The 23,612-nt window shown below is 46.4% G+C and overlaps 38 non-coding genes and 12 pseudogenes across 38 annotated transcripts; all 50 read right to left on the reverse strand.

The window, feature by feature from the left end:
- Nucleotide 1: 1 nt before the first annotated feature.
- On the reverse strand, nt 2-120 carry LOC148793072 (5S ribosomal RNA). Its single transcript, XR_016068959.1, has one exon. It is a non-coding gene; the product is annotated as a 5S ribosomal RNA (ribosomal RNA).
- A 355-nt stretch (nt 121-475) lies between these two features.
- On the reverse strand, nt 476-594 carry LOC148793073 (5S ribosomal RNA). The gene has a single exon (XR_016071802.1). It is a non-coding gene; the product is annotated as a 5S ribosomal RNA (ribosomal RNA).
- Nucleotides 595-949: 355 nt separating this feature from the next.
- LOC148793074 (5S ribosomal RNA) lies at nt 950-1,068 on the reverse strand (annotated as a pseudogene).
- A 354-nt stretch (nt 1,069-1,422) lies between these two features.
- LOC148793075 (5S ribosomal RNA) lies at nt 1,423-1,541 on the reverse strand (annotated as a pseudogene).
- A 285-nt stretch (nt 1,542-1,826) lies between these two features.
- LOC148793076 (5S ribosomal RNA) lies at nt 1,827-1,945 on the reverse strand. Its single transcript, XR_016068961.1, has one exon. It is a non-coding gene; the product is annotated as a 5S ribosomal RNA (ribosomal RNA).
- Nucleotides 1,946-2,300: 355 nt separating this feature from the next.
- Nucleotides 2,301-2,419, reverse strand: LOC148793077 (5S ribosomal RNA). Its single transcript, XR_016075042.1, has one exon. It is a non-coding gene; the product is annotated as a 5S ribosomal RNA (ribosomal RNA).
- Nucleotides 2,420-2,774: 355 nt separating this feature from the next.
- LOC148793078 (5S ribosomal RNA) lies at nt 2,775-2,893 on the reverse strand. The gene has a single exon (XR_016068894.1). It is a non-coding gene; the product is annotated as a 5S ribosomal RNA (ribosomal RNA).
- A 354-nt stretch (nt 2,894-3,247) lies between these two features.
- On the reverse strand, nt 3,248-3,366 carry LOC148793079 (5S ribosomal RNA; annotated as a pseudogene).
- A 354-nt stretch (nt 3,367-3,720) lies between these two features.
- Nucleotides 3,721-3,839, reverse strand: LOC148793080 (5S ribosomal RNA; annotated as a pseudogene).
- A 285-nt stretch (nt 3,840-4,124) lies between these two features.
- On the reverse strand, nt 4,125-4,243 carry LOC148793081 (5S ribosomal RNA). The gene has a single exon (XR_016068962.1). It is a non-coding gene; the product is annotated as a 5S ribosomal RNA (ribosomal RNA).
- A 355-nt stretch (nt 4,244-4,598) lies between these two features.
- Nucleotides 4,599-4,717, reverse strand: LOC148793082 (5S ribosomal RNA). Its single transcript, XR_016075043.1, has one exon. It is a non-coding gene; the product is annotated as a 5S ribosomal RNA (ribosomal RNA).
- A 355-nt stretch (nt 4,718-5,072) lies between these two features.
- Nucleotides 5,073-5,191, reverse strand: LOC148793083 (5S ribosomal RNA). The gene has a single exon (XR_016068895.1). It is a non-coding gene; the product is annotated as a 5S ribosomal RNA (ribosomal RNA).
- Nucleotides 5,192-5,545: 354 nt separating this feature from the next.
- Nucleotides 5,546-5,664, reverse strand: LOC148793084 (5S ribosomal RNA; annotated as a pseudogene).
- Nucleotides 5,665-6,018: 354 nt separating this feature from the next.
- LOC148793085 (5S ribosomal RNA) lies at nt 6,019-6,137 on the reverse strand. The gene has a single exon (XR_016075113.1). It is a non-coding gene; the product is annotated as a 5S ribosomal RNA (ribosomal RNA).
- A 354-nt stretch (nt 6,138-6,491) lies between these two features.
- Nucleotides 6,492-6,610, reverse strand: LOC148793086 (5S ribosomal RNA). Its single transcript, XR_016073599.1, has one exon. It is a non-coding gene; the product is annotated as a 5S ribosomal RNA (ribosomal RNA).
- Nucleotides 6,611-6,964: 354 nt separating this feature from the next.
- LOC148793087 (5S ribosomal RNA) lies at nt 6,965-7,083 on the reverse strand. The gene has a single exon (XR_016072633.1). It is a non-coding gene; the product is annotated as a 5S ribosomal RNA (ribosomal RNA).
- A 354-nt stretch (nt 7,084-7,437) lies between these two features.
- Nucleotides 7,438-7,555, reverse strand: LOC148793088 (5S ribosomal RNA; annotated as a pseudogene).
- A 355-nt stretch (nt 7,556-7,910) lies between these two features.
- LOC148793089 (5S ribosomal RNA) lies at nt 7,911-8,029 on the reverse strand. The gene has a single exon (XR_016070550.1). It is a non-coding gene; the product is annotated as a 5S ribosomal RNA (ribosomal RNA).
- A 354-nt stretch (nt 8,030-8,383) lies between these two features.
- On the reverse strand, nt 8,384-8,502 carry LOC148793090 (5S ribosomal RNA; annotated as a pseudogene).
- A 358-nt stretch (nt 8,503-8,860) lies between these two features.
- On the reverse strand, nt 8,861-8,978 carry LOC148793091 (5S ribosomal RNA; annotated as a pseudogene).
- A 354-nt stretch (nt 8,979-9,332) lies between these two features.
- On the reverse strand, nt 9,333-9,451 carry LOC148793092 (5S ribosomal RNA). The gene has a single exon (XR_016068896.1). It is a non-coding gene; the product is annotated as a 5S ribosomal RNA (ribosomal RNA).
- A 354-nt stretch (nt 9,452-9,805) lies between these two features.
- On the reverse strand, nt 9,806-9,924 carry LOC148793093 (5S ribosomal RNA). The gene has a single exon (XR_016070264.1). It is a non-coding gene; the product is annotated as a 5S ribosomal RNA (ribosomal RNA).
- Nucleotides 9,925-10,280: 356 nt separating this feature from the next.
- Nucleotides 10,281-10,399, reverse strand: LOC148793094 (5S ribosomal RNA). Its single transcript, XR_016075234.1, has one exon. It is a non-coding gene; the product is annotated as a 5S ribosomal RNA (ribosomal RNA).
- Nucleotides 10,400-10,753: 354 nt separating this feature from the next.
- LOC148793095 (5S ribosomal RNA) lies at nt 10,754-10,872 on the reverse strand. The gene has a single exon (XR_016069481.1). It is a non-coding gene; the product is annotated as a 5S ribosomal RNA (ribosomal RNA).
- A 356-nt stretch (nt 10,873-11,228) lies between these two features.
- On the reverse strand, nt 11,229-11,347 carry LOC148793096 (5S ribosomal RNA). The gene has a single exon (XR_016075235.1). It is a non-coding gene; the product is annotated as a 5S ribosomal RNA (ribosomal RNA).
- Nucleotides 11,348-11,701: 354 nt separating this feature from the next.
- On the reverse strand, nt 11,702-11,820 carry LOC148793097 (5S ribosomal RNA). Its single transcript, XR_016069482.1, has one exon. It is a non-coding gene; the product is annotated as a 5S ribosomal RNA (ribosomal RNA).
- A 285-nt stretch (nt 11,821-12,105) lies between these two features.
- Nucleotides 12,106-12,224, reverse strand: LOC148793098 (5S ribosomal RNA). The gene has a single exon (XR_016073028.1). It is a non-coding gene; the product is annotated as a 5S ribosomal RNA (ribosomal RNA).
- A 355-nt stretch (nt 12,225-12,579) lies between these two features.
- Nucleotides 12,580-12,698, reverse strand: LOC148793099 (5S ribosomal RNA). The gene has a single exon (XR_016071335.1). It is a non-coding gene; the product is annotated as a 5S ribosomal RNA (ribosomal RNA).
- Nucleotides 12,699-13,306: 608 nt separating this feature from the next.
- On the reverse strand, nt 13,307-13,425 carry LOC148793100 (5S ribosomal RNA). Its single transcript, XR_016071336.1, has one exon. It is a non-coding gene; the product is annotated as a 5S ribosomal RNA (ribosomal RNA).
- A 355-nt stretch (nt 13,426-13,780) lies between these two features.
- Nucleotides 13,781-13,899, reverse strand: LOC148793101 (5S ribosomal RNA). The gene has a single exon (XR_016073320.1). It is a non-coding gene; the product is annotated as a 5S ribosomal RNA (ribosomal RNA).
- Nucleotides 13,900-14,253: 354 nt separating this feature from the next.
- Nucleotides 14,254-14,372, reverse strand: LOC148793102 (5S ribosomal RNA). Its single transcript, XR_016069483.1, has one exon. It is a non-coding gene; the product is annotated as a 5S ribosomal RNA (ribosomal RNA).
- Nucleotides 14,373-14,726: 354 nt separating this feature from the next.
- On the reverse strand, nt 14,727-14,845 carry LOC148793103 (5S ribosomal RNA). The gene has a single exon (XR_016069931.1). It is a non-coding gene; the product is annotated as a 5S ribosomal RNA (ribosomal RNA).
- Nucleotides 14,846-15,199: 354 nt separating this feature from the next.
- Nucleotides 15,200-15,318, reverse strand: LOC148793104 (5S ribosomal RNA). The gene has a single exon (XR_016069233.1). It is a non-coding gene; the product is annotated as a 5S ribosomal RNA (ribosomal RNA).
- Nucleotides 15,319-15,672: 354 nt separating this feature from the next.
- LOC148793105 (5S ribosomal RNA) lies at nt 15,673-15,791 on the reverse strand. The gene has a single exon (XR_016070834.1). It is a non-coding gene; the product is annotated as a 5S ribosomal RNA (ribosomal RNA).
- A 354-nt stretch (nt 15,792-16,145) lies between these two features.
- Nucleotides 16,146-16,264, reverse strand: LOC148793106 (5S ribosomal RNA; annotated as a pseudogene).
- A 355-nt stretch (nt 16,265-16,619) lies between these two features.
- On the reverse strand, nt 16,620-16,738 carry LOC148793107 (5S ribosomal RNA). Its single transcript, XR_016070551.1, has one exon. It is a non-coding gene; the product is annotated as a 5S ribosomal RNA (ribosomal RNA).
- A 354-nt stretch (nt 16,739-17,092) lies between these two features.
- LOC148793108 (5S ribosomal RNA) lies at nt 17,093-17,211 on the reverse strand. The gene has a single exon (XR_016070357.1). It is a non-coding gene; the product is annotated as a 5S ribosomal RNA (ribosomal RNA).
- Nucleotides 17,212-17,569: 358 nt separating this feature from the next.
- LOC148793109 (5S ribosomal RNA) lies at nt 17,570-17,688 on the reverse strand (annotated as a pseudogene).
- A 354-nt stretch (nt 17,689-18,042) lies between these two features.
- LOC148793110 (5S ribosomal RNA) lies at nt 18,043-18,161 on the reverse strand. The gene has a single exon (XR_016070432.1). It is a non-coding gene; the product is annotated as a 5S ribosomal RNA (ribosomal RNA).
- A 354-nt stretch (nt 18,162-18,515) lies between these two features.
- On the reverse strand, nt 18,516-18,634 carry LOC148793111 (5S ribosomal RNA). Its single transcript, XR_016072115.1, has one exon. It is a non-coding gene; the product is annotated as a 5S ribosomal RNA (ribosomal RNA).
- Nucleotides 18,635-18,989: 355 nt separating this feature from the next.
- On the reverse strand, nt 18,990-19,108 carry LOC148793112 (5S ribosomal RNA). Its single transcript, XR_016075123.1, has one exon. It is a non-coding gene; the product is annotated as a 5S ribosomal RNA (ribosomal RNA).
- Nucleotides 19,109-19,462: 354 nt separating this feature from the next.
- On the reverse strand, nt 19,463-19,581 carry LOC148793113 (5S ribosomal RNA). Its single transcript, XR_016075398.1, has one exon. It is a non-coding gene; the product is annotated as a 5S ribosomal RNA (ribosomal RNA).
- Nucleotides 19,582-19,935: 354 nt separating this feature from the next.
- On the reverse strand, nt 19,936-20,054 carry LOC148793114 (5S ribosomal RNA). Its single transcript, XR_016069165.1, has one exon. It is a non-coding gene; the product is annotated as a 5S ribosomal RNA (ribosomal RNA).
- Nucleotides 20,055-20,409: 355 nt separating this feature from the next.
- Nucleotides 20,410-20,528, reverse strand: LOC148793115 (5S ribosomal RNA). The gene has a single exon (XR_016069225.1). It is a non-coding gene; the product is annotated as a 5S ribosomal RNA (ribosomal RNA).
- A 355-nt stretch (nt 20,529-20,883) lies between these two features.
- LOC148793116 (5S ribosomal RNA) lies at nt 20,884-21,002 on the reverse strand. Its single transcript, XR_016074965.1, has one exon. It is a non-coding gene; the product is annotated as a 5S ribosomal RNA (ribosomal RNA).
- A 354-nt stretch (nt 21,003-21,356) lies between these two features.
- Nucleotides 21,357-21,475, reverse strand: LOC148793117 (5S ribosomal RNA; annotated as a pseudogene).
- A 355-nt stretch (nt 21,476-21,830) lies between these two features.
- Nucleotides 21,831-21,949, reverse strand: LOC148793118 (5S ribosomal RNA; annotated as a pseudogene).
- A 354-nt stretch (nt 21,950-22,303) lies between these two features.
- Nucleotides 22,304-22,422, reverse strand: LOC148793119 (5S ribosomal RNA). Its single transcript, XR_016069180.1, has one exon. It is a non-coding gene; the product is annotated as a 5S ribosomal RNA (ribosomal RNA).
- A 358-nt stretch (nt 22,423-22,780) lies between these two features.
- Nucleotides 22,781-22,899, reverse strand: LOC148793120 (5S ribosomal RNA). The gene has a single exon (XR_016070157.1). It is a non-coding gene; the product is annotated as a 5S ribosomal RNA (ribosomal RNA).
- A 354-nt stretch (nt 22,900-23,253) lies between these two features.
- LOC148793121 (5S ribosomal RNA) lies at nt 23,254-23,372 on the reverse strand. Its single transcript, XR_016072772.1, has one exon. It is a non-coding gene; the product is annotated as a 5S ribosomal RNA (ribosomal RNA).
- Between the last annotated feature and the right edge of the window lie 240 nt (nt 23,373-23,612).

A 23,612-nucleotide genomic window follows, 5' to 3' on the forward strand; every position in this document is an offset into this window, starting at 1 on the left:
TGGGGTGCAACACGAGGACTTCCCAGGAGGTCACCCATCCTACTACTACTCTCGCCCAAGCACACTTAACTTCGGAGTTCTGATTGGATCCGGTGCATTAGTGCTGGTATGATCACACCCGTTTAATTCATGCTCGCTTAGATCTTTATGCACTATCTTGCTCCCCTCCATTAATTGTTTTAGACTTGAAAAAACTGTGTACGCAGCCTTCCTCCCTTGGTAACCGTGCACAAGCTCCTACGTGAGCAGAGTGTTTGCTTTTCAGATCTGCCGCACCCCCGGATAGATGCAATACTATCGCGGGGCCGACAATGCATGACGAATGCCGAAAGTCCGGTTCATGCATCGTTGCCATTCAGTAAGGACGATCGTGCCGCAAATGGTCCGAGTATCCGGCGCGTTGTTTGCGTTTGTCTCGCCGAAACGACAAATGGAATTTGAAAATACGATATTGAAAAAAAATATTAATAAAATTGGGGTGCAACACGAGGACTTCGCAGGAGGTCACCCATCCTAGTACTACTCTCGCCCTAGCACACTTAACTTCGGAGTTCTGATGGGATCCGGTGCATTAGTGCTGGTATGATCGCACCCGTTTAATTCATGCTCGCTTAGATCTTTATGCACTATCTTGCTCCCCTCCATTAATTGTTTTAGATTTGAAAAAACTGTGTATGCAGCCTTCCTCCCTTGGTAACCGTGCACAAGCTCCTACGTGAGCAGAGTGTTTGCTTTTCAGATCTGCCGCACCCCCGGATAGATGCAATACTATCGCGGGGCCAACAATGCACGTCGAATGCCAAAAGCCCGGTTTTTGCACGGTTCCCATTCAGTAATGACGATCGTGCCGCAAATGGTCCGAGTATCCGGCGCGTTGTTTGCGTTTGTCTCGCCGAAACGAAAAATGGAATTTGCAAATACGATATCGAAATAAAATATTAATAAAATTGGGGTGCAACACGAGGACTTCCCAGGAGGTCACCCATCCTAGAACTACTCTTGCCCAAGCACACTTAACTTCGGAGTTCTGATGGGATTCGGTGCATTAGTGCTGGTATGATCGCACCCGTTTAATTCATGCTCGCTTAGATCTTTATGCACTATCTTGCTCCCCTCCATTAATTGTTTTAGATTTGAAAAAACTGTGTATGCAGCCTTCCTCCCTTGGTAACCGTGCACAAGCTCCTACGTGAGCGGATTGTGTGATTTTCAGATCTGCCACACCTCTGGATAGATGCAATACTATCGCGGGGCCCACAATGCATGACGAATGCCGAAAGCCCGGTTCTTGCATCGTTGCCATTCAGTAATGACGATCGTGCCGCAAATGGTCCGAGTTTCCGACGCGTTGTTTCCAGTTGTATCGCCGAAACAACAAATGGAATTTGCAAATACAAATCGAAATAAAATATTAATAAAATTGGGGTGCTACACGTGGACTTCCCAAGAGGTCACCCATCCTAGTACTACTCTCGCCCAAGCACACTTAACTTTGGCGTTCTGATGGGATCCGGTGCATTAGTGCTGGTATGATCGCACCCGTTTAATTCATGCTCGCTTAGATCTTTATGCACTATCTTGCTCCCCTCCATTAATTGTTTTAGATTTGAAAAAAATATGTATGCAGCCTTCCACCCTTGGTAACCGTGCACAAGCTCCTACGTGAGCGGATTGTTTGCTTTTCAGATCTGCCGCACCACCGGATAAATGCAATACTATCGCGGGGCCCACAATGCCCGAGTATCCGACGCGTTGTTTCCAGTTGTATCGCCGAAACAACAAATGGAATTTGCAAATACAAATCAAAATAAAATATTAATAAAATTGGGGTGCAACACGAGGACTTCCCAGGAGGTCACCCATCCTACTACTACTCTCGCCCAAGCACACTTAACTTCGGAGTTCTGATTGGATCCGGTGCATTAGTGCTGGTATGATCACACCCGTTTAATTCATGCTCGTTTAGATCTTTATGCACTATCTTGCTCCCCTCCATTAATTGTTTTAGACTTGAAAAAACTGTGTACGCAGCCTTCCTCCCTTGGTAACCGTGCACAAGCTCCTACGTGAGCAGAGTGTTTGCTTTTCAGATCTGCCGCACCCCCGGATAGATGCAATACTATCGCGGGGCCGACAATGCATGACGAATGCCGAAAGTCCGGTTCATGCATCGTTGCCATTCAGTAAGGACGATCGTGCCGCAAATGGTCCGAGTATCCGGCGCATTGTTTGCGTTTGTCTCGCCGAAACGACAAATGGAATTTGAAAATACGATATTGAAAAAAAATATTAATAAAATTGGGGTGCAACACGAGGACTTCGCAGGAGGTCACCCATCCTAGTACTACTCTCGCCCTAGCACACTTAAATTCGGAGTTCTGATGGGATCCGGTGCATTAGTGCTGGTATGATCGCACCCGTTTAATTCATGCTCGCTTAGATCTTTATGCACTATCTTGCTCCCCTCCATTAATTGTTTTAGATTTGAAAAAACTGTGTATGCAGCCTTCCTCCCTTGGTAACCGTGCACAAGCTCCTACGTGAGCAGAGTGTTTGCTTTTCAGATCTGCCGCACCCCCGGATAGATGCAATACTATCGCGGGGCCAACAATGCACGTCGAATGCCAAAAGCCCGGTTTTTGCACGGTTCCCATTCAGTAATGACGATCGTGCCGCAAATGGTCCGAGTATCCGGCGCGTTGTTTGCGTTTGTCTCGCCGAAACGAAAAATGGAATTTGCAAATACGATATCGAAATAAAATATTAATAAAATTGGGGTGCAACACGAGGACTTCCCAGGAGGTCACCCATCCTAGAACTACTCTTGCCCAAGCACACTTAACTTCGGAGTTCTGATGGGATCCGGTGCATTAGTGCTGGTATGATCGCACCCGTTTAATTCATGCTCGCTTAGATCTTTATGCACTATCTTGCTCCCCTCCATTAATTGTTTTAGATTTGAAAAAACTGTGTATGCAGCCTTCCTCCCTTGGTAACCGTGCACAAGCTCCTACGTGAGCGGATTGTGTGATTTTCAGATCTGCCACACCTCTGGATAGATGCAATACTATCGCGGGGCCCACAATGCATGACGAATGCCGAAAGCCCGGTTCTTGCATCGTTGCCATTCAGTAATGACGATCGTGCCGCAAATGGTCCGAGTATCCGACGCGTTGTTTCCAGTTGTATCGCCGAAACAACAAATGGAATTTGCAAATACAAATCGAAATAAAATATTAATAAAATTGGGGTGCTACACGAGGACTTCCCAAGAGGTCACCCATCCTAGTACTACTCTCGCCCAAGCACACTTAACTTTGGCGTTCTGATGGGATCCGGTGCATTAGTGCTGGTATGATCGCACCCGTTTAATTCATGCTCGCTTAGATCTTTATGCACTATCTTGCTCCCCTCCATTAATTGTTTTAGATTTGAAAAAAATGTGTATGCAGCCTTCCACCCTTGGTAACCGTGCACAAGCTCCTACGTGAGCAGAGTGTTTGCTTTTCAGATCTGCCGCACCTCCGGATAGATGCAATACTATCTCGGGGCCCACAATGCATGACGAATGCCGAAAGCCCGGTTCTTGCATCGTTGCCATTCAGTAATGACGATCGTGCCGCAAATGGTCCGAGTTTCCGACGCGTTGTTTCCAGTTGTATCGCCGAAACAACAAATGGAATTTGCAAATACAAATCGAAATAAAATATTAATAAAATTGGGGTGCTACACGTGGACTTCCCAAGAGGTCACCCATCCTAGTACTACTCTCGCCCAAGCACACTTAACTTTGGCGTTCTGATGGGATCCGGTGCATTAGTGCTGGTATGATCGCACCCGTTTAATTCATGCTCGCTTAGATCTTTATGCACTATCTTGCTCCCCTCCATTAATTGTTTTAGATTTGAAAAAAATATGTATGCAGCCTTCCACCCTTGGTAACCGTGCACAAGCTCCTACGTGAGCGGATTGTTTGCTTTTCAGATCTGCCGCACCACCGGATAAATGCAATACTATCGCGGGGCCCACAATGCCCGAGTATCCGACGCGTTGTTTCCAGTTGTATCGCCGAAACAACAAATGGAATTTGCAAATACAAATCAAAATAAAATATTAATAAAATTGGGGTGCAACACGAGGACTTCCCAGGAGGTCACCCATCCTACTACTACTCTCGCCCAAGCACACTTAACTTCGGAGTTCTGATTGGATCCGGTGCATTAGTGCTGGTATGATCACACCCGTTTAATTCATGCTCGTTTAGATCTTTATGCACTATCTTGCTCCCCTCCATTAATTGTTTTAGACTTGAAAAAACTGTGTACGCAGCCTTCCTCCCTTGGTAACCGTGCACAAGCTCCTACGTGAGCAGAGTGTTTGCTTTTCAGATCTGCCGCACCCCCGGATAGATGCAATACTATCGCGGGGCCGACAATGCATGACGAATGCCGAAAGTCCGGTTCATGCATCGTTGCCATTCAGTAAGGACGATCGTGCCGCAAATGGTCCGAGTATCCGGCGCGTTGTTTGCGTTTGTCTCGCCGAAACGACAAATGGAATTTGAAAATACGATATTGAAAAAAAATATTAATAAAATTGGGGTGCAACACGAGGACTTCGCAGGAGGTCACCCATCCTAGTACTACTCTCGCCCTAGCACACTTAAATTCGGAGTTCTGATGGGATCCGGTGCATTAGTGCTGGTATGATCGCACCCGTTTAATTCATGCTCGCTTAGATCTTTATGCACTATCTTGCTCCCCTCCATTAATTGTTTTAGATTTGAAAAAACTGTGTATGCAGCCTTCCTCCCTTGGTAACCGTGCACAAGCTCCTACGTGAGCAGAGTGTTTGCTTTTCAGATCTGCCGCACCCCCGGATAGATGCAATACTATCGCGGGGCCAACAATGCACGTCGAATGCCAAAAGCCCGGTTTTTGCACGGTTCCCATTCAGTAATGACGATCGTGCCGCAAATGGTCCGAGTATCCGGCGCGTTGTTTGCGTTTGTCTCGCCGAAACGAAAAATGGAATTTGCAAATACGATATCGAAATAAAATATTAATAAAATTGGGGTGCAACACGAGGACTTCCCAGGAGGTCACCCATCCTAGAACTACTCTTGCCCAAGCACACTTAACTTCGGAGTTCTGATGGGATCCGGTGCATTAGTGCTGGTATGATCGCACCCGTTTAATTCATGCTCGCTTAGATCTTTATGCACTATCTTGCTCCCCTCCATTAATTGTTTTAGATTTGAAAAAACTGTGTATGCAGCCTTCCTCCCTTGGTAACCGTGCACAAGCTCCTACGTGAGCGGATTGTGTGATTTTCAGATCTGCCACACCTCTGGATAGATGCAATACTATCGCGGGGCCCACAATGCATGACGAATGCCGAAAGCCCGGTTCTTGCATCGTTGCCATTCAGTAATGACGATCGTGCCGCAAATGGTCCGAGTATCCGACGCGTTGTTTCCAGTTGTATCGCCGAAACAACAAATGGAATTTGCAAATACAAATCGAAATAAAATATTAATAAAATTGGGGTGCTACACGAGGACTTCCCAAGAGGTCACCCATCCTAGTACTACTCTCGCCCAAGCACACTTAACTTTGGCGTTCTGATGGGATCCGGTGCATTAGTGCTGGTATGATCGCACCCGTTTAATTCATGCTCGCTTAGATCTTTATGCACTATCTTGCTCCCCTCCATTAATTGTTTTAGATTTGAAAAAAATGTGTATGCAGCCTTCCACCCTTGGTAACCGTGCACAAGCTCCTACGTGAGCAGAGTGTTTGCTTTTCAGATCTGCCGCACCTCCGGATAGATGCAATACTATCTCGGGGCCCACAATGCATGACGAATGCCTAAAGCCCGATTCTTGCATCGTTGACATTCAGTAATGACGATCGTGCCGCAAATGGTCTGAGTATCCGACGCGTTGTTTCCAGTTGTATCGCCAAAACAACAAATGGAATTTGCAAATACAAATCAAAATAAAATATTAATAAAATTGGGGTGCAACACGAGGACTTCCCAGGAGGTCACCCATTCTAGTACGACTCTCGCCCAAGCACACTTAACTTCGGAGTTCTTATGGGATCCGGTGCATTAGTGCTGGTATGATCGCACCCGTTTAATTCATGCTCGCTTAGATCTTTATGCACTATCTTGCTCCCCTCCATTAATTGTTTTAGATTTGAAAAAACTGTGTATGCAGCCTTCCTCCCTTGGTAACCGTGCACAAGCTCCTACGTGAGCGGATTGTTTGCTTTTCAGATCTGCCGCACCACTGGATAAATGCAATATTATCGCGGGGCCCACAATGCACGACGAATGCCGAAAGCCCGGTTCCTGCATCGTTGCCATTCAGTAATGACGATCGTGCCGCAAATGGTCCGAGTATCCGACACATTGTTTCCAGTTGTCTCCCAGAAACAACAAAAGGAATTTGCAAATACAAATCAAAATAAAATATTAATAAAATTGGGGTGCAACACGAGGACTTCCCAGGAGGTCACCCATCCTAGTACTACTCTCGCCCAAGCACGCTTGACTTCGGAGTTCTGATGGGATCAGGTGCATTAGTGCTGGTATGATCGCACCCGTTTAATTCATGCTCGCTTAGATCTTTATGCACTAACTTGCTCCCCTCCATTAATTGTTTTAGATTTGAAAAAACTGTGTATGCAGCCTTCCTCCCTTGGTAACCGTGCACAAGCTCTTACGTGAGCGGATTGTTTGCTTTTCAGATCTGCCGCACCACCGGATAAATGCAATACTATCCCGGGGCCCACAATGCACGACGAATACTGAAAGCCCGGTTCCTGCATTGTTGCCATATAGTAATGACGATCGTGCCGCAAATGGTCCGAGTATCCGACGCGTTGTTTCCAGTTGTATCGCCGAAACAACAAATGGAATTTGCAAATACAAATCAAAATAAAATATTAATAAAATTGGGGTGCAACACGAGGACTTCCTAGGAGGTCACCCATCCTAGTACTACTCTCGCCCAAGCACACTTAACTTCGGAGTTCTGATGGGATCCGGTGCATTAGTGCTGGTATGATCGCACCCGTTTAATTCATGCTCGCTTAGATCTTTATGCACTATCTTGCTCCCCTCCATCAATTGTGTTAGATTTGAAAAAACAGTGTATGCAGCCTTCCTCCCTTGGTAACCGTGCACAAGCTCCTACGTGAGCGGATTGGTTGCTTTTCAGATCTGCCGCACCACCGGATAAATGCAATACTATCGCGGGGCCCACAATGCACGACGAATGCCGAAAGCCCGGTTCCTGCATCGTTGCCATTCAGTAATGACGATCGTGCCGCAAATGGTCCGAGTATCCGACGCATTGTTTCCAGTTGTCTCCCAGAAACAACAAATGGAATATGCAAATACAAATTAAAATAAAATATTAATAAAATTGGGGTGCAACACGAGGACTTCCCCGGAGGTCACCGAACCTAGTACTACTCTCGCCCAAGCACGCTTAACATCGGAGTTCTGATGGGATCCGGTGCATTAGTGCTGCTATATCGCACCCGTTTAATTCAGGCTCGCTTAGATCTTTATGCACTATCTTGCTCCCCTCCATTAATTGTTTTAGACATGAAAAAACTGTGTATGCAGCCTTCCTCCCTTGGTAACCGTGCACAAGCTCCTACGTGAGCGGAGTGTTTGCTTTTTAGATCTGCCGCACCCCCGGATTGATGCAATAATATCGCGGGGCCCACAATGCACGACGAATGCCAAAAGCCCGGTTTTTGCACGGTTCCCATTCAGTAATGACGATCATGCCGCAAACGGTCCGAGTATCCGGCGCGTTGTTTGCGTTTGTCTTGCCGAAACGACAAATGGAATTTGCAAATACGATATCGAAATAAAATATTAACAAAATTGGGGTGAAACACGTGGACTTCCAAGGAGGTCACCCATCCTAGTACTACTCTCGCCCAAGCACACTTAACTTCGGAATTCTGATGGGATCCGGTGCATTAGTGCTGGTATGATCGCACCCGTTTAATTCATGCTTGCTTAGATCTTTATGAACTATCTTGCTCCCCTCCATTATTTGTTTTAGATTTGAAAAAAATGTGTACGCAGCCTTCCACCGTTGGTAACCGTGCACAAGCTCCTACGTGAGCGGAGTGTTTGCTTTTCAGATATGCCGCACCTCCGGGTAGATGCAATACTATCGCGGGGTCCACAATGCATGACGAATGCCGAAAGCCCGGTTCTTGCATCGTTGCCATTCAGTAATGACGATCGTGCCGCAAATGGTCCGAGTATCCGACGCGTTGTTTCCAGTTGTATCGCCGATACAACAAATGTAATTTGCAAATACAAATCAAAATAAAATATTAATAAAATTGGGGTGCGACACGAGGACTTCCTAGGAGGTCACCCATTCTAGTACTACCTTCGCCCAAGCATACTTAACTTCGGAGTTCCGATGGGATCCGGTGCATTAGTGCTGGTATGATCGCAACCGTTTAATTCATGCTCGCCAAGATCTTTATGTACTATCTTGCTCCCCTCCATTAATTGTTTTAGATTTGAAAAAACTGTGTATGCAGCCTTCCTCCCTTGGTAACCGTGCGCAAGCTCCTACGTGAGCAGAGTGTTTGCTTTTCAGATCTGCCGCACCCCCGGATAGATGCAATACTATCGCGGGGCCCACAATGCACGACGAATGCCAAAAGCCCGGTTTTTGCACGGTTCCCATTCAGCAGTAATGACGATCGTGCCGCAAATTGTCCGAGTATCCGGCGCGTTGTTTGCGTTTGTCTCGCCGAAACGACAAATGGAATTTGCAAATACGATATCGAAATAAAATATTAATAAAATTGGGGTGCAACACGAGGACTTCCCAGGATGTCACCCATCCTAGTACTACTCTCGCCCAACCACACTTATTTCGGAGTTCTGATGGGATCCGGTGCATTAGTGCTGGTATGATCGCACCCGTTTAATTCATGCTCGCTTAGATCTTTATGTACTATCTTGCTCCCCTCCATTATTTGTTTTAGATTTGAAAAAAATGTGTATGCAGCCTTCCTCCCTTGGTAACCGTGCACAAGCTCTTACGTGAGCGGAGTGTTTGCTTTTCAGATCTGACGCACCTCCGGATAGATGCAATACTATCGCGGGGTCCATAATGCATGACGAATGCCGAAAGCCCGGTTCTTGCACCATTGCCATTCAGTAATGACGATCGTGCCGCAAATGGTCCGAGTATCCGACGCGTTGTTTCCAGTTGTATCGCCGAAACAACAAATGGAATTTGCAAATACAAATCAAAATAAAATATTAATAAAATTGGGGTGCAACACGAGGACTTCCCAGGAGGTCACCCATCCTAGAACTACTCTTGCCCAAGCACACTTAACTTCGGAGTTCTGATGGGATCCGGTGCATTAGTGCTGGTATGATCGCACCCCTTTAATTCTTGCTCGCTTAGATCTCTATGCACTATCTTGCTCCCCTCCATTAATTGTTTTAGATTTGAAAAAACTGTGTATGCAGCCTTCCTCCCTTGGTAACCGTGCACAAGCTCCTACGTGAGCGGATTGTTTGCTTTTCAGATCTGCCGCACCACCGGATAAATGCAATACTATCGCGGGGCCCACAATGCACGACGAATGCCGAAAGCCCGGTTCCTGCATTGTTGCCATATAGTAATGACGATCGTGCCGCAAATGGTCCGAGTATCCGACGCGTTGTTTCCAGTTGTATCGCCGAAACAACAAATGGAATTTGCAAATACAAATCAAAATAAAATATTAATAAAATTGGGGTGCAACACGAGGACTTCCCAGGAGGTCACCCATTGTAGTAATACTCTCGCCCAAGCATTCTTAACTTCGGAGTTCTGATGGGATCCAGTGCATTAGTGCTGGTATGATCGCACCCCTTTAATTCTTGCTCGCTTAGATCTCTATGCACTATCTTGCTCCCCTCCATTAATTGTTTTAGATTTGAAAAAAATGTGTATGCAGCCTTCCACCCTTGGTAACCGTGCACAAGCTCCTACGTGAGCAGAGTGTTTGCTTTTCAGATCTGCCGCACCTCCGGATAGATGCAATACTATCTCGGGGCCCACAATGCATGACGAATGCCTAAAGCCCGATTCTTGCATCGTTGACATTCAGTAATGACGATCGTGCCGCAAATGGTCTGAGTATCCGACGCGTTGTTTCCAGTTTGTCTCGCCGAAACGAAAAATGGAATTTGCAAATACGATATCGAAATAAAATATTAATAAAATTGGGGTGCAACACGAGGACTTCCCAGGAGGTCACCCATCCTAGAACTACTCTCGCCCAAGCACACTTAACTTCAGAGTTCTGATGGGATCCGGTGCATTAGTGCTGGTATGATCGCACCCGTTTAATTCATGCTCGCTTAGATCTTTATGCACTATCTTGCTCCCCTCCATTAATTGTTTTAGATTTGAAAAAACTGTGTATGCAGCCTTCCTCCCTTGGTAACCGTGCACAAGCTCCTACGTGAGCGGATTGTTTGATTTTCAGATCTGCCACACCTCCGGATAGATGCAATACTATCGCGGGGCCCACAATGCATGACGAATGCCGAAAGCCCGGTTCTTGCATCGTTGCCATTCAGTAATGACGATCGTGCCGCAAATGGTCCGAGTATCCGACGCGTTGTTTCCAGTTGTATCGCCGAAACAACAAATGGAATTTGCAAATACAAATCGAAATAAAATATTAATAAAATTGGGGTGCAACACGAGGACTTCCCAAGAGGTCACCCATCCTAGTACTACTCTCGCCCAAGCACACTTAACTTTGGCGTTCTGATGGGATCCGGTGCATTAGTGCTGGTATGATCGCACCCGTTTAATTCATGCTCGCTTAGATCTTTATGCACTATCTTGCTCCCCTCCATTAATTGTTTTAGATTTGAAAAAAATGTGTATGCAGCCTTCCACCCTTGGTAACCGTGCACAAGCTCCTACGTGAGCAGAGTGTTTGCTTTTCAGATCTGCCGCACCTCCGGATAGATGCAATACTATCTCGGGGCCCACAATGCATGACGAATGCCTAAAGCCCGATTCTTGCATCGTTGACATTCAGTAATGACGATCGTGCCGCAAATGGTCTGAGTATCCGACGCGTTGTTTCCAGTTTGTCTCGCCGAAACGAAAAATGGAATTTGCAAATACGATATCGAAATAAAATATTAATAAAATTGGGGTGCAACACGAGGACTTCCCAGGAGGTCACCCATCCTAGAACTACTCTCGCCCAAGCACACTTAACTTCAGAGTTCTGATGGGATCCGGTGCATTAGTGCTGGTATGATCGCACCCGTTTAATTCATGCTCGCTTAGATCTTTATGCACTATCTTGCTCCCCTCCATTAATTGTTTTAGATTTGAAAAAACTGTGTATGCAGCCTTCCTCCCTTGGTAACCGTGCACAAGCTCCTACGTGAGCGGATTGTTTGATTTTCAGATCTGCCACACCTCCGGATAGATGCAATACTATCGCGGGGCCCACAATGCATGACGAATGCCGAAAGCCCGGTTCTTGCATCGTTGCCATTCAGTAATGACGATCGTGCCGCAAATGGTCCGAGTATCCGACGCGTTGTTTCCAGTTGTATCGCCGAAACAACAAATGGAATTTGCAAATACAAATCGAAATAAAATATTAATAAAATTGGGGTGCAACACGAGGACTTCCCAAGAGGTCACCCATCCTAGTACTACTCTCGCCCAAGCACACTTAACTTTGGCGTTCTGATGGGATCCGGTGCATTAGTGCTGGTATGATCGCACCCGTTTAATTCATGCTCGCTTAGATCTTTATGCACTATCTTGCTCCCCTCCATTAATTGTTTTAGATTTGAAAAAAATGTGTATGCAGCCTTCCACCCTTGGTAACCGTCCACAAGCTCCTACGTGAGCGGATTGTTTGCTTTTCAGATCTGCCGCACCACCGGATAAATGCAATACTATCGCGGGGCCCACAATGCCCGAGTATCCGACGCGTTGTTTCCAGTTGTATCGCCGAAACAACAAATGGAATTTGCAAATACAAATCAAAATAAAATATTAATAAAATTGGGATGCAACACGAGGACTTCCCAGGAGGTCACCCATCCTACTACTACTCTCGCCCAAGCACACTTAACTTCGGAGTTCTGATGGGATCCGGTGCATTAGTGCTGGTATGATCGCACCCGTGTAATTCATGCTCGCTTAGATCTTTATGCACTATCTTGCTCCCCTCCATTAATTGTTTTAGACTTGAAAAAACTGTGTACGCAGCCTTCCTCCCTTGGTAACCGTGCACATGCTCCTACGTGAGCAGAGTGTTTGTTTTTCAGATCTGCCGCACCCCCGGATAGATGCAATACTATCGCGGGGCCGACAATGCATGACGAATGCCGAAAGTCCGGTTCATGCATCGTTGCCATTCAGTAAGGACGATCGTGCCGCAAATGGTCCGAGTATCCGGCGCGTTGTTTGCGTTTGTCTCGCCGAAACGACAAATGGAATTTGAAAATACGATATTGAAAAAAAATATTAATAAAATTGGGGTGCGACACGAGGACTTCGCAGGAGGTCACCCATCCTAGTACTACTCTCGCCCTAGCACACTTAACTTCGGAGTTCTGATGGGATCCGGTGCATTAGTGCTGGTATGATCGCACCCGTTTAATTCATGCTCGCTTAGATCTTTATGCACTATCTTGCTCCCCTCCATTAATTGTTTTAGATTTGAAAAAACTGTGTATGCAGCCTTCCTCCCTTGGTAACCGTGCACAAGCTCCTACGTGAGCAGAGTGTTTGCTTTTCAGATCTGCCGCACCCCCGGATAGATGCAATACTATCGCGGGGCCAACAATGCACGTCGAATGCCAAAAGCCCGGTTTTTGCACGGTTCCCATTCAGTAATGACGATCGTGCCGCAAATGGTCCGAGTATCCGGCGCGTTGTTTGCGTTTGTCTCGCCGAAACGAAAAATGGAATTTGCAAATACGATATCGAAATAAAATATTAATAAAATTGGGGTGCAACACGAGTATCCGGCGCAGAGTGTTTGTTTTTCAGATCTGCCGCACCCCCGGATAGATGCAATACTATCGCGGGGCCGACAATGCATGACGAATGCCGAAAGTCCGGTTCATGCATCGTTGCCATTCAGTAAGGACGATCGTGCCGCAAATGGTCCGAGTATCCGGCGCGTTGTTTGCGTTTGTCTCGCCGAAACGACAAATGGAATTTGAAAATACGATATTGAAAAAAAATATTAATAAAATTGGGGTGCGACACGAGGACTTCGCAGGAGGTCACCCATCCTAGTACTACTCTCGCCCTAGCACACTTAACTTCGGAGTTCTGATGGGATCCGGTGCATTAGTGCTGGTATGATCGCACCCGTTTAATTCATGCTCGCTTAGATCTTTATGCACTATCTTGCTCCCCTCCATTAATTGTTTTAGATTTGAAAAAACTGTGTATGCAGCCTTCCTCCCTTGGTAACCGTGCACAAGCTCCTACGTGAGCAGAGTGTTTGCTTTTCAGATCTGCCGCACCCCCGGATAGATGCAATACTATCGCGGGGCCAACAATGCACGTCGAATGCCAAAAGCCCGGTTTTTGCACGGTTCCCATTCAGTAATGACGATCGTGCCGCAAATGGTCCGAGTATCCGGCGCGTTGTTTGCGTTTGTCTCGCCGAAACGAAAAATGGAATTTGCAAATACGATATCGAAATAAAATATTAATAAAATTGGGGTGCAACACGAGGACTTCCCAGGAGGTCACCCATCCTAGAACTACTCTCGCCCAAGCACACTTAACTTCGGAGTTCTGATGGGATCCGGTGCATTAGTGCTGGTATGATCGCACCCGTTTAATTCATGCTCGCTTAGATCTTTATGCACTATCTTGCTCCCCTCCATTAATTGTTTTAGATTTGAAAAAACTGTGTATGCAGCCTTCCTCCCTTGGTAACCGTGCACAAGCTCCTACGTGAGCGGATTGTGTGATTTTCAGATCTGCCACACCTCCGGATAGATGCAATACTATCGCGGGGCCCACAATGCATGACGAATGCCGAAAGCCCGGTTCTTGCATCGTTGCCATTCAGTAATGACGATCGTGCCGCAAATGGTCCGAGTATCCGACGCGTTGTTTCCAGTTGTATCGCCGAAACAACAAATGGAATTTGCAAATACAAATCGAAATAAAATATTAATAAAATTGGGGTGCAACACGAGGACTTCCCAAGAGGTCACCCATCCTAGTACTACTCTCGCCCAAGCACACTTAACTTTGGCGTTCTGATGGGATCCGGTGCATTAGTGCTGGTATGATCGCACCCGTTTAATTCATGCTCGCTTAGATCTTTATGCACTATCTTGCTCCCCTCCATTAATTGTTTTAGATTTGAAAAAAATGTGTATGCAGCCTTCCACCCTTGGTAACCGTGCACAAGCTCCTACGTGAGCAGAGTGTTTGCTTTTCAGATCTGCCGCACCTCCGGATAGATGCAATACTATCTCGGGGCCCACAATGCATGACGAATGCCTAAAGCCCGATTCTTGCATCGTTGACATTCAGTAATGACGATCGTGCCGCAAATGGTCTGAGTATCCGACGCGTTGTTTCCAGTTGTATCGCCAAAACAACAAATGGAATTTGCAAATACAAATCAAAATAAAATATTAATAAAATTGGGGTGCAACACGAGGACTTCCCAGGAGGTCACCCATTCTAGTACGACTCTCGCCCAAGCACACTTAACTTCGGAGTTCTTATGGGATCTGGTGCATTAGTGCTGGTATGATCGCACCCGTTTAATTCATGCTCGCTTAGATCTTTATGCACTATCTTGCTCCCCTCCATTAATTGTTTTAGATTTGAAAAAACTGTGTATGCAGCCTTCCTCCCTTGGTAACCGTGCACAAGCTCCTACGTGAGCGGATTGTTTGCTTTTCAGATCTGCCGCACCACTGGATAAATGCAATATTATCGCGGGGCCCACAATGCACGACGAATGCCGAAAGCCCGGTTCCTGCATCGTTGCCATTCAGTAATGACGATCGTGCCGCAAATGGTCCGAGTATCCGACACATTGTTTCCAGTTGTCTCCCAGAAACAACAAAAGGAATTTGCAAATACAAATCAAAATAAAATATTAATAAAATTGGGGTGCAACACGAGGACTACCCAGGAGGTCACCCATCCTAGTACTACTCTCGCCCAAGCACGCTTGACTTCGGAGTTCTGATGGGATCAGGTGCATTAGTGCTGGTATGATCGCACCCGTTTAATTCATGCTCGCTTAGATCTTTATGCACAAACTTGCTCCCCTCCACTAATTGTTTTAGATTTGAAAAAACTGTGTATGCAGCCTTCCTCCCTTGGTAACCGTGCACAATCTCTTACGTGAGCGGATTGTTTGCTTTTCAGATCTGCCGCACCACCGGATAAATGCAATACTATCCCGGGGCCCACAATGCACGACGAATACCGAAAGCCCGGTTCCTGCATTGTTGCCATATAGTAATGACGATCGTGCCGCAAATGGTCCGAGTATCCGACGCGTTGTTTCCAGTTGTATCGCCGAAACAACAAATGGAATTTGCAAATACAAATCAAAATAAAATATTAATAAAATTGGGGTGCAACACGAGGACTTCCCAGGAGGTCACCCATCCTAGTACTACTCTCGCCCAAGCACACTTAACTTCGGAGTTCTGATGGGATCCGGTGCATTAGTGCTGGTATGATCGCACCCGTTTAATTCATGCTCGCTTAGATCTTTATGCACTATCTTGCTCCCCTCCATCAATTGTGTTAGATTTGAAAAAACTGTGTATGCAGCCTTCCTCCCTTGGTAACCGTGCACAAGCTCCTACGTGAGCGGATTGTTTGCTTTTCAGATCTGCCGCACCACCGGATAAATGCAATACTATCGCGGGGCCCACAATGCACGACGAATGCCGAAAGCCCGGTTCCTGCATCGTTGCCATTCAGTAATGACGATCGTGCCGCAAATGGTCCGATTATCCGACGCATTGTTTCCTGTTGTCTCCCAGAAACAACAAATGGAATATGCAAATACAAATTAAAATAAAATATTAATAAAATTGGGGTGCAACACGAGGACTTCCCCGGAGGTCACCGAACCTAGTACTACTCTCGCCCAAGCACGCTTAACATCGGAGTTCTGATGGGATCCGGTGCATTAGTGCTGCTATGATCGCACCCGTTTAATTCAGGCTCGCTTAGATCTTTATGCACTATCTTGCTCCCCTCCATTAATTGTTTTAGACATGAAAAAACTGTGTATGCAGCCTTCCTCCCTTGGTAACCGTGCACAAGCTCCTACGTGAGCAGAGTGTTTGCTTTTTAGATCTGCCGCACCCCCGGATTGATGCAATAATATCGCGGGGCCCACAATGCACGACGAATGCCAAAAGCCCGGTTTTTGCACGGTTCCCATTCAGTAATGACGATCATGCCGCAAACGGTCCGAGTATCCGGCGCGTTGTTTGCGTTTGTCTCGCCGAAACGACAAATGGAATTTGCAAATACGATATCGAAATAAAATATTAACAAAATTGGGGTGAAACACGTGGACTTCCAAGGAGGTCACCCATCCTAGTACTACTCTCGCCCAAGCACACTTAACTTCGGAATTCTGATGGGATCCGGTGCATTAGTGCTGGTATGATCGCACCCGTTTAATTCATGCTTGCTTAGATCTTTATGAACTATCTTGCTCCCCTCCATTATTTGTTTTAGATTTGAAAAAAATGTGTACGCAGCCTTCCTCCGTTGGTAACCGTGCACAAGCTCCTACGTGAGCGGAGTGTTTGCTTTTCAGATCTGCCACACCTCCGGGTAGATGCAATACTATCGCGGGGTCCACAATGCATGACGAATGCCGAAAGCCCGGTTCTTGCATCGTTGCCATTCAGTAATGACGATCGTGCCGCAAATGGTCCGAGTATCCGACGCGTTGTTTCCAGTTGTATCGCCGATACAACAAATGAAATTTGCAAATACAAATCAAAATAAAATATTAATAAAATTGGGGTGCGACACGAGGACTTCCTAGGAGGTCACCCATTCTAGTACTACCTTCGCCCAAGCATACTTAACTTCGGAGTTCCGATGGGATCCGGTGCATTAGTGCTGGTATGATCGCACCCGTTTAATTCATGCTCGCCTAGATCTTTATGTACTATCTTGCTCCCCTCCATTAATTGTTTTAGATTTGAAAAAACTGTGTATGCAGCCTTCCTCCCTTGGTAACCGTGCACAAGCTCCTACGTGAGCAGAGTGTTTGCTTTTCAGATCTGCCGCACCCCCGGATAGATGCAATACTATCGCGGGGCCCACAATGCACGACGAATGCCAAAAGCCCGGTTTTTGCACGGTTCCCATTCAGCAGTAATGACGATCGTGCCGCAAATTGTCCGAGTATCCGGCGCGTTGTTTGCGTTTGTCTCGCCGAAACGACAAATGGAATTTGCAAATACGATATCGAAATAAAATATTAATAAAATTGGGGTGCAACACGAGGACTTCCCAGGATGTCACCCATCCTAGTACTACTCTCGCCCAACCACACTTATCTTCGGAGTTCTGATGGGATCCGGTGCATTAGTGCTGGTATGATCGCACCCGTTTAATTCATGCTCGCTTAGATCTTTATGTACTATCTTGCTCCCCTCCATTATTTGTTTTAGATTTGAAAAAAATGTGTATGCAGCCTTCCTCCCTTGGTAACCGTGCACAAGCTCCTACGTGAGCGGAGTGTTTGCTTTTCAGATCTGACGCACCTCCGGATAGATGCAATACTATCGCGGGGTCCACAATGCATGACGAATGCCGAAAGCCCGGTTCTTGCACCATTGCCATTCAGTAATGACGATCGTGCCGCAAATGGTCCGAGTATCCGACGCATTGTTTCCAGTTGTATCGCCGAAACAACAAATGGAATTTGCAAATACAAATCAAAATAAAATATTAATAAAATTGGGGTGCAACACGAGGACTTCCCAGGAGGTCACCCATTGTAGTAATACTCTCGCCCAAGCATTCTTAACTTCGGAGTTCTGAGGGGATCCGGTGCATTAGTGCTGGTATGATCGCACCCCTTTAATTCTTGCTCGCTTAGATCTCTATGCACTATCTTGCTCCCCTCCATTAATTGTTTTAGATTTGAAAAAACTGTGTATGCAGCCTTCCTCCCTTGGTAACCGTGCACAAGCTCCTACGTGAGCGGATTGTTTGCTTTTCAGATCTGCCGCACCACCGGATAAATGCAATACTATCGCGGGGCCCACAATGCACGACGAATGCCGAAAGCCCGGTTCCTGCATTGTTGCCATATAGTAATGACGATCGTGCCGCAAATGGTCCGAGTATCAGACGCGTTGTTTCCAGTTGTATCGCCGAAACAACAAATGGAATTTGCAAATACAAATCAAAATAAAATATTAATAAAATTGGGGTGCAACACGAGGACTTCCCAGGAGGTCACCCATCCTACTACTACTCTCGCCCAAGCACACTTAACTTCGGAGTTCTGATGGGATCCGGTGCATTAGTGCTGGTATGATCGCACCCGTTTAATTCATGCTCGCTTAGATCTTTATGCACTATCTTGCTCCCCTCCATTAATTGTTTTAGACTTGAAAAAACTGTGTATGCAGCCTTCCTCCCTTGGTAACCGTGCACAAGCTCCTACGTGAGCAGAGTGTTTGCTTTTCAGATCTGCCGCACCCCCAGATAGATGCAAAACTATCGCGGGGCCCACAATGCATGACGAATGCCGAAAGTCCGGTTCATGCATCGTTGCCATTCAGTAAGGACGATCGTGCCGCAAATGGTCCGAGTATCCGGCGCGTTGTTTGCGTTTGTCTCGCCGAAACGACAAATGGAATTTGAAAATACGATATTGAAAAAAAATATTAATAAAATTGGGGTGCAACACGAGGACTTCGCAGGAGGTCACCCATCCTAGTACTACTCTCGCCCAACCACACTTAACTTCGGAGTTCTGATGGGATCCGGTGCATTAGTGCTGGTATGATCGCACCCGTTTAATTCATGCTCGCTTAGATCTTTATGTACTATCTTGCTCCCCTCGATTATTTGTTTTAGAATTGAAAAAAATGTGTATGCAGCCTTCCTCCCTTGTTAACCGTGCACAAGCTCCTACGTGAGCGGAGTGTTTGCTTTTCAGATCTGACGCACCTCCGGATAGATGCAATACTATCGCGGGGTCCACAATGCATGACGAATGCCGAAAGCCCGGTTCTTGCACCGTTGCCATTCAGTAATGACGATCGTGCCGCAAATGGTCCGAGTATCCGACGCGTTGTTTCCAGTTGTTTCGCCGAAACAACAAATGGAATTTGCAAATACAAATCAAAATAAAATATTAATAAAATTGGGGTGCAACACGAGGACTTCCCAGGAGGTCACCCATTGTAGTACTACTCTCGCCCAAGCATTCTTAACTTCGGAGTTCTGATGGGATCCGGTGCATTAGTGCTGGTATGATAGCACCCCTTTAATTCTTGCTCGCTTAGATCTTTATGCACTATCTTGCTCCCCTCCATTAATTGTTTTCGATTTGAAAAAACTGTGTATGCAGCCTTCCTCCCTTGGTAACCGTGCACAAGCTCCTACGTGAGCGGATTGTTTGCTTTTCAGATCTGCCGCACCACCGGATAAATGCAATACTATCGCGGGGCCCACAATGCACGACGAATGCCGAAAGCCCGGTTCCTGCATTGTTGCCATATAGTAACGACGATCGTGCCGCAAATGGTCCGAGTATCCGACGCGTTGTTTCCAGTTGTATCGCCGAAACAACAAATGGAATTTGCAAATACAAATCAAAATAAAATATTAATAAAATTGGGGTGCAACACGAGGACTTCCCAGGAGGTCACCCATCGTACTACTACTCTCGCCCAAGCACACTTAACTTCAGAGTTCTGATGGGATCCGGTGCATTAGTGCTGGTATGCTCGCACCCATTTAATTCATGCTCGCTTAGATCTTTATGCACTATCTTGCTCCCCTCCATTAATTGTTTTAGACTTGAAAAAACTGTGTACGCAGCCTTCCTCCCTTGGTAACCGTGCACAAGCTCCTACGTGAGCAGAGTGTTTGCTTTTCAGATCTGCCGCACCCCCGGATAGATGCAATACTATCGCGGGGCCCACAATGCATGACGAATGCCGAAAGTCCGGTTCATGCATCGTTGCCATTCAGTAAGGACGATCGTGCCGCAAATGGTCCGAGTATCCGGCGCGTTGTTTGCGTTTGTCTCGCCGAAACGACAAATGGAATTTGAAAATACGATATTGAAAAAAAATATTAATAAAATTGGGGTGCAACACGAGGACTTCGCAGGAGGTCACCCATCCTAGTACTACTCTCGCCCTAGCACACTTAACTTCGGAGTTATGATGGGATCCGGTGCATTAGTGCTGGTATGATCGCACCCGTTTAATTCATGCTCGCTTAGATCTTTATGCACTATCTTGCTCCCCTCCATTAATTGTTTTAGATTTGAAAAAACTGTGTATGCAGCCTTCCTCCCTTGGTAACCGTGCACAAGCTCCTACGTGAGCAGAGTGTTTGCTTTTCAGATCTGCCGCACCCCCGGATAGATGCAATACTATCGCGGGGCCCACAATGCACGTCGAATGCCAAAAGCCCGGTTTTTGCACGGTTCCCATTCAGTAATGACGACCGTGCCGCAAATGGTCCGAGTATCCGGCGCGTTGTTTGCGTTTGTCTCGCCGAAACGAAAAATGGAATTTGCAAATACGATATCGAAATAAAATATTAATAAAATTGGGGTGCAACACGAGGACTTCCCAGGAGGTCACCCATCCTAGAACTCCTCTCGCCCAAGCACACTTAACTTCGGAGTTCTGATGGGATCCGGTGCATTAGTGCTGGTATGATCGCACCCGTTTAATTCATGCTCGCTTAGATCTTTATACACTATCTTGCTCCCCTCCATTAATTGTTTTAGATTTGAAAAAACTGTGTATGCAGCCTTCCTCCCTTGGTAACCGTGCACAAGCTCCTACGTGAGCGGATTGTTTGATTTTCAGATCTGCCACACCTCCGGATAGATGCAATACTATCGCGGGGCCCACAATGCACGACGAATGCCGAAAGCCCGGTTTTTGCACGGTTCCCATTCAGTAATGACGATCATGCCGCAAACGGTCCGAGTATCCGACGCATTGTTTCCAGTTGTCTCCCAGAAACAACAAATGGAATATGCAAATACAAATTAAAATAAAATATTAATAAAATTGGGGTGCAACACGAGGACTTCCCCGGAGGTCACCGAACCTAGTACTACTCTCGCCCAAGCACGCTTAACATCGGAGTTCTGATGGGATCCGGTGCATTAGTGCTGCTATGATCGCACCCGTTTAATTCAGGCTCGCTTAGATCTTTATGCACTATCTTGCTCCCCTCCATTAATTGTTTTAGACAGGAAAAAACTGTGTATGCAGCCTTCCTCCCTTGGTAACCGTGCACCAGCTCCTACGTGAGCAGAGTGTTTGCTTTTTAGATCTGCCGCACCCCCGGATTGATGCAATAATATCGCGGGGCCCACAATGCACGACGAATGCCAAAAGCCCGGTTTTTGCACGGTTCCCATTCAGTAATGACGATCATGCCGCAAACGGTCCGAGTATCCGGCGCGTTGTTTGCGTTTGTCTCGCCGAAACGACAAATGGAATTTGCAAATACGATATCGAAATAAAATATTAACAAAATTGGGGTGAAACACGTGGACTTCCAAGGAGGTCACCCATCCTAGTACTACTCTCGCCCAAGCACACTTAACTTCGGAATTCTGATGGGATCCGGTGCATTAGTGCTGGTATTATCGCACCCGTTTAATTCATGCTCGCTTAGATCTTTATGAACTATCTTGCTCCCCTCCATTATTTGTTTTAGATTTGAAAAAAATGTGTACGCAGCCTTCCTCCGTTGGTAACCGTGCACAAGCTCCTACGTGAGCGGAGTGTTTGCTTTTCAGATCTGCCGCACCTCCGGATAGATGCAATACTATCGCGGGGTCCACAATGCATGACGAATGCCGAAAGCCCGGTTCTTGCATCGTTGCCATTCAGTAATGACGATCGTGCCGCAAATGGTCCGAGTATCCGACGCGTTGTTTCCAGTTGTATCGCCGATACAACAAATGGAATTTGCAAATACAAATCAAAATAAAATATTAATAAAATTGGGGTGCGACACGAGGACTTCCTAGGAGGTCACCCATTCTAGTACTACTCTCGCCCAAGCATACTTAACTTCGGAGTTCCGATGGGATCCGGTGCATTAGTGCTGGTATGATCGCACCCGTTTAATTCATGCTCGCCTAGATCTTTATGTACTATCTTGCTCCCCTCCATTAATTGTTTTAGATTTGAAAAAACTGTGTATGCAGCCTTCCTCCCTTGGTAACCGTGCACAAGCTCCTACGTGAGCAGAGTGTTTGCTTTTCAGATCTGCCGCACCCCCGGATAGATGCAATACTATCGCGGGGCCCACAATGCACGACGAATGCCAAAAGCCCGGTTTTTGCACGGTTCCCATTCAGCAGTAATGACGATCGTGCCGCAAATGGTCCGAGTATCCGGCGCGTTGTTTGCGTTTGTCTCGCCGAAACGACAAATGGAATTTGCAAATACGATATCGAAATAAAATATTAATAAAATTGGGGTGCAACACGAGGACTTCCCAGGATGTCACCCATCCTAGTACTACTCTCGCCCAACCACACTTAACTTCGGAGTTCTGATGGGATCCGGTGCATTAGTGCTGGTATGATCGCACCCGTTTAATTCATGCTCGCTTAGATCTTTATGTACTATCTTGCTCCCCTCCATTATTTGTTTTAGATTTGAAAAAAATGTGTATGCAGCCTTCCTCCCTTGGTAACCGTGCACAAGCTCCTACGTGAGCGGAGTGTTTGCTTTTCTGATCTGACGCACCTCCGGATAGATGCAATACTATCGCGGGGTCCACAATGCATGTCGAATGCCGAAAGCCCGGTTCTTGCACCGTTGCCATTCAGTAATGACGATCGTGCCGCAAATGGACCGAGTATCCGACGCGTTGTTTCCAGTTGTATCGCCGAAACAACAAATGGAATTTGCAAATACAAATCAAAATAAAATATTAATAAAATTGGGGTGCAACACGAGGACTTCCCAGGAGGTCACCCATTGTAGTACTACTCTCGCCCAAGCATTCTTAACTTCGGAGTTCTGATGGGATCCGGTGCATTAGTGCTGGTATGATCGCACCCCTTTAATTCTTGCTCGCTTAGATCTCTATGCACTATCTTGCTCCCCTCCATTAATTGTTTTAGATTTGAAAAAACTGTGTATGCAGCCTTCCTCCCTTGGTAACCGTGCACAAGCTCCTACGTGAGCGGATTGTTTGCTTTTCAGATCTGCCGCACCACCGGATAAATGCAATACTATCGCGGGGCCCACAATGCACGACGAATGCCGAAAGCCCGGTTCCTGCATTGTAGCCATATAGT

Source organism: Nelumbo nucifera, chromosome 4 (assembly GCF_055504915.1).
Source record: "Nelumbo nucifera cultivar China Antique chromosome 4, China Antique-T2T, whole genome shotgun sequence".
Taxonomy (NCBI): domain Eukaryota; kingdom Viridiplantae; phylum Streptophyta; class Magnoliopsida; order Proteales; family Nelumbonaceae; genus Nelumbo; species Nelumbo nucifera.